General features: G+C 38.5%; 2 long non-coding RNA genes across 3 annotated transcripts; one reads left to right on the top strand and one right to left on the bottom strand.

Moving 5' to 3' along the window:
• Nucleotides 1–392: 392 nt before the first annotated feature.
• On the top strand, nt 393–1,787 carry LOC125311659. Its single transcript, XR_007196505.1, has 3 exons — nt 393–760; nt 1,320–1,411; nt 1,668–1,787. It is a non-coding gene; the product is annotated as an uncharacterized LOC125311659 (long non-coding RNA).
• Nucleotides 1,691–3,319, bottom strand: LOC125311658. 2 transcript variants are annotated; one of them, XR_007196503.1, is made up of 3 exons: nt 3,280–3,319; nt 2,185–2,332; nt 1,691–1,953 (listed from the first exon to the last, which is right to left on the bottom strand). It is a non-coding gene; the product is annotated as an uncharacterized LOC125311658 (long non-coding RNA). The 2 variants fall into 2 exon arrangements; XR_007196504.1 differs by lacking the exon at nt 3,280–3,319 and adding an exon at nt 2,985–3,124.
• Nucleotides 3,320–5,814: the final 2,495 nt, after the last annotated feature.

The raw sequence follows: 5,814 nt of genomic DNA, 5'->3' as shown, positions 1-5,814 counted from the left end.
TTTTTACTTTTACTTAAGTAGGGTTGTCATTGTGGTACTTTTACTTTTACTAAAGTAAATATTTCTCTGTGTATTTGTACTTTAACTTAAGTACTGAGTTCCAGTACTTCCTCCACCACTGGACCTACGTAACATAGTTTGAATGAAGTTTCTATGTTAAACGGTTGAAGCTGCATTAAATGCGTTAGAAGAAGAACTAGAAATGCACCGACACCTCCTTCCTATGCAATTCTAAACTCCCGCCATAAAACGGGCGAATCCAAACGAAGCTGCGAGTTTACGCAAACTCGCAGGTGGTACCTTATTTGGCTCTGGCCTGTACATTTGTCACGCCTCAACATTTACATACAGACCAGCCCACTGGTGCTCTCAGCCCAGGAACGTGAATGGAGAGCGAAGATGAGACAAACACTAGTTTAGCTGCATGCTCGTTTACTTCCACAGGAATTATAAAGCAGACAGTTCTTCAAGGATATCGAAAATGAGCCACGGTCGTAAATACAGTGTTCCAGGTTGAAACTTAGGCTACAAAGAAAGCTGAGACTTTCCATAGTCTTCCCAAGGATTCAAAAGTTCGAGGGGCATGGAGAATGTTTTTCTACCAGAAGATCCCTGCAAAGTTCGACATTCTGTTATTATTTTGCAAAACATTTCACCGAAGGCAGTTTTCAAAACCTTGAACAGTTAAGCAGGATTTGCTAAGCTGCTGTTACTGAAACGAGGGGCTGTTCCGACCGTAAGGTCATCACAACCGCATGCTGTAAGTATTATTTGGTCGCTAAGCAGTTATTAGCCATGCTAACGTGTATCTAGCAAGTAGAATGTGTGATTTAGTTCATTAATTGGCAAGGCTATTTAATTTTCCTGTGTGTCATTCGGATAAAACCTGTGTTGTCATGTTAACCTACATTTTACTATGCATGTTTGTCGAGATCTCTGACAGGTTATGTTCTCAGCAAGATACAGTAGCTAACTGAAGCTGAGTAACACGATAGTTTGGTTGCTAAGCTGTAATATAACCCATACCCATATAACACATACGTTTTTGACGTCAGAAGTGGAAACAACTTCACGTTATCAATTCAAATGATATCTAGTCGATATGTTGAAAACCGTGTTGTCTAGATACAATGGATTTATTTGCACGTTCTTATTTTAGAACATTACAAGAATGGCAGCATGCCAAACAGATGCTCTAAGTGTGGCATCTTGCGGAGCTTAGAATATTAGCAAATGCTTTTGCTGTGAGTTAACAGCTTGGTGTGTGCATGCAAAAGTGACTTTCACTTGTGTTACAACATTTCTGTTGTTTGGTTTAGGTTTTATCTAGCAGCCATGCACTTCAATGACAATGCTGAGTCCCCACAACAGAAGACAGCCAAGGAGAAACTACAGACGTGCCAAACAATTTGTAAGTTTAATAAAAATATATGTTTTTATTACAAACAACAAATCAAAATGTGCAACAGTATAGGCACTAAAAAGAACTTATCGATTCACACACAACAGGCTGTCTTAGACCTGATGCTACGGGTGTCAATCATCATCAGTACTGTAAACAAAGCACAATGTTCAGGGCCATACAATTTGTTTATTGTACAGTATACAGCCTACAATGCACTGTATTACAGTATCCAATATAAGTCCTTTTTCTTGTCCTCTTCGAGATCATCAAAGACCCTCTTCCTTATTGGGATGTCGTCCAGCGGATTCCTGTGCCCCAGGACTTGTGTGCTCAGCTAGACAGACCTTCCATGGAGGATGCTGTTGCTGAACATGTGTCACGCGGTTCAGTCGAAAAGGGGTCTGAATCCAACGTACTGCCCTGAAGTATCCGGAAGTTCCCTCCATATGCGTAGCACCACACACAAGGGGATCATGACACGGACGCTTCTTCTAAGGAAACCCCAGCTCCTGCTCACAAAAGACCTGTAGGCCAAGTCACTTCATTGCCTGCAACAAGAACAGGGTGGAAAAGCAAATTTTTTTTACTATTTATTTTTTTATATTTTACATCAGAGTATCACTGGACGATTGTTGAAAAAAAAAAAAAAAGTTTATCATTTTGTGGTGTTGATCAAACTGTGTTTTTGCAATATACTGAACCAATAACGAATGTGTATTGGTTAAAAATATTTTATTTATATTCTGTAACTGCTAACACTTGTATCAGATTGTCCTCACCTTTCCATTCCTCTGATTCTCAAACGGCCATGGTCAGCTCAGTAAATATTCATTGCATTTTGCAAAGAATATAGAGGCACAACGGATTGAGGCCATGATGGGTCATTCAGGTCAGCTCCTCAGGAACCTGGGTCATTCTTTTAATAACCTGTAAAAACAAACATCATTTCCCTGCTGTTATTTCGTAATTTTGAATGAGCAGGTAGCACAAAGTAGCAAATGTCTCCAGTTTTAGTTACCAGAGTTGTAAGATCACATATTAGGCTACTACAGGGAAAGAAGGTAATAATCTCAATCAGATGTCAGCAGGATAGTTACAAGATTACATTACTGACTGTACCTACTGTATTTTAAGTAGCCTACTATGTAAATTTCCCCTTGGGGATAAATAAGTGTTTTTGAATTGACACAAATTGGCCTAGTAATATTTTCGTTGACCTCGTTTCACTTCAGCCATAGGCTACAAACTGCACAGAGCTCCTGCCCAGCTAACTGGACATCCCGTTGTAAGATCATACATTACTACATGGAAAGAACGTAAAAATCTCGATAATCAGATGACTTAATCAGCAGGATAGTAGTTACACGAGTACATTAGACCTACTGACACAAACGTAATATTTTCATTGACGCGAGCAGTAGGCTACTCGTTTCACTTCAGCAATAACGTTATAGCCTACGAACTGCACAGAGCTCCTGCCCAGCTAACTGGACGTCCTGTTGTAAGATCGCATATTACCACTACAATAATGTATGTAACTCCTAATCAGATGACCTATTCACCAGGAGAATATACTTACTGACTAAAACGAGTACTTTCCTTGCAAGCAGCACTCCTTTCACTACAGCATAGCCTGAACTGCCCACGACGGGCTACAAACTTTTCAGCTAGTTTCTAACTGGACATCTTGACAAAAATTGCAGGGTACAAGTTGTAAAACATTTGTTTGTGTGCAAATTAATAACTTTGGTTGCTTACAATGCTAAAAACGAACCTAATGCAATGTTTAGCTTAGTCTACGACACTAACGTGCGAGTATTACAGCTAGCTAACTGGGCTACGTGTTGCAAACTCAAGTAAATGACAAAACTTACCACTCTGAAGTAGTCATTTCCAATCTATGGGCGACTGGTTGCTCCTCTATGTCAGATTCTTCCTCTGATTCAGGCTCAAATATGCTGTTCAACACCTATGTCTCCATAGTATTTCCACCTTGGCTGTTTCAGTGAGTGCTGTCGGCCATGTTTGCGTCTTTGCTCCGGAGCTTCGCTCGTTGTAAACCAACCAATCAGCACGCAGGTCATCTAAATATTCATGAGCATACCATAAAAGGAAGAAAACCTCTCGTTTCATTCTAGGGCTTTTAACCAGGCTTACATTAGGGCGCACAGAACAGCACATATGCCATTTTCAGCCCAACCAATGTTACACACCCTATTCAGAGACCTTAAGGACCAGCACAAAATACCCTATATCATCATTCTATCACCCCTTTAATAGATAGTTTAATGATAGTTTAAAAGTAGACCGTTTAAAAGTAAATAGAAGGTAAATAGTTTAAAAGTTGTTGACAGAAAGTTTAATGAATGTTGATATTCAAATAGTTTAATGGCTGTGTATAGGTAGATATTTGACAATAACTGAAAGTTAGAATGGCTCTGATGTTTGCTAGCAGTTATGCTAAGATTTTTAACTATGCTAAACATGCTACTTAGCTAATGTTTTATAGCAGTGCTAGAAATGCTAACATGCTAACCATGTTACTTAGCAAACGTTTTCTAGCAGTTTTGATAAACATGCTAACCATGCTACTTAGTTAACTTAACTAACGTTTTCTAGCAGTTTTGCTAAACATGCTAGCAATGCTAACATGCTAACTATGTTAACCATGTGACTTAGCTAACCTAGCTTATAATTTTTAGTAGTTATGCTAACTAGCATGTTAACTATGCTAACCATGTGACTTAGCTAACCTAGCTAATTATTTTTAGTAGTTATGCTAACTAGCATGCTAACTATGCTAACCATGTGACTTAGCTAACCTAGCTAATCATTTTTAGCAGTTTTGTTAAAAATGCTAACATGCTAACTAGCTACAGTGGTTAGGAGTCATAGTTGATGACAAGTTAAAAGTTGTTGATAGACAGCTAGTTTAATAGATAGATAGTATAATGATGGTTTAAAAGTAGACTGTTTAAAAATTGCATGTAAAAAGTTCAGTAGTTTAATGGGTTACATTGTTTAACAGTGGATTATTGTAGTGAGGACTTTTATTTTGAAACAGTTTTGGGCATAGGAAACAGTTGAATAGGATGTGTAGTCTTAATTGACCCAGATTGTATGCTTAAAGCCTGAGGCTGCAGGTGGCCTGAACACCTGCCATAGGATTCTAATTGCTTAACGGCCGTATTATGATGTCACAATCGGCAATGTTAAGTCTATGGGGATTTTTAAAAAGTTTTTCTTTAATAGTTTAAAAAGTTTCAAAGTTGAAAAGACATAGCAGCCTGGTCCGTTTTGAATACCTACGTTACAAAGTTTGAATGAAGTTTCTAAGTTAAACTGTTCAAGAGAAATAGCGTACGGAAAAAGTGGTAAGCGGAATAATAATAATAAGAAGTTGTTGAAGTTGCCTAGGAAGAACAGTACAGTGCATTTTCATGCACTGTCAGGGCTCTACACTAACATTTTTTTCCAGGAACACTTGTGCGCCCAAGTTAAACAATTTAGGAGCACAGACAAAAATCTGGAGGCACAGTCAGTTCTGTACTTAACTTACACATAATGTAACTTTACACTGCAGCCAACAGTTAAAGAACATCAGTGCATACTTTATTTTCAGTCCGGTCTATTTTTCTACATTTTGTTAATGTAAAATAATATAATGCATTGCCATATTTGCATATAGCCTGAAGTAGGCTATCCTGTCAAATGTAGGTCCCTAGGCCAATTTATTTATTTGTGAATCCACCTGTATCTAATCCTAATATGCCCATGGGTGACCTCTGACTGCATACTGCCCAATACTAGGCCTACTACTAAAACCGTGAATTTTCTCTTCCACAAAACCCAACATAGTCTAATCAGTGATATTTATATCTATTTGAAATATCTGCATTGATGGGGGCAGTTGTCAAATGGTAGGCCTATGCATACTTTCGTTTTGCACTTCAGCTTGTATTCGGTGTAAAACAAACAAGCATGCATGGATGCCTGGAGTTGTCTGTAGCGTTCTCTCTTTGAAGAAAACGGGAGACTATTATGGGAGGCTACTTTTGTGACTGTTCGCTACAGCTATATTTTGCATATTGCACCCAATACATCAACTGGGCTAAAATGCATGTTACCTTTTCCTTCTCTCATTGCATTCTCAGAATCTTATCCTGTTCCTCATATATCCAATTCGGTGGATTGAAGAAATTAGTTCTAGCCTACTTGGTATCTTGGCTGGCTAGTCTAACTTCCCGCTTTTTACAATCTGGTGCTCCCTAAAACTACACATCCTGTTTAAGTGTTTCCCGTGTGTCAAAATAAAGTCACAGCCATATTTCATGCTTTGAGCATTATATCTCCAGAACGGTTTGACGCATATGCTTCAAATTTGGTACAAGTGTTTGTATGGACTCAAA

Source organism: Alosa alosa, chromosome 18 (genome assembly GCF_017589495.1).
Source record: "Alosa alosa isolate M-15738 ecotype Scorff River chromosome 18, AALO_Geno_1.1, whole genome shotgun sequence".
Classification (NCBI taxonomy): domain Eukaryota; kingdom Metazoa; phylum Chordata; class Actinopteri; order Clupeiformes; family Clupeidae; genus Alosa; species Alosa alosa.
This window is presented reverse-complemented; position numbering and strand designations above follow the sequence as displayed.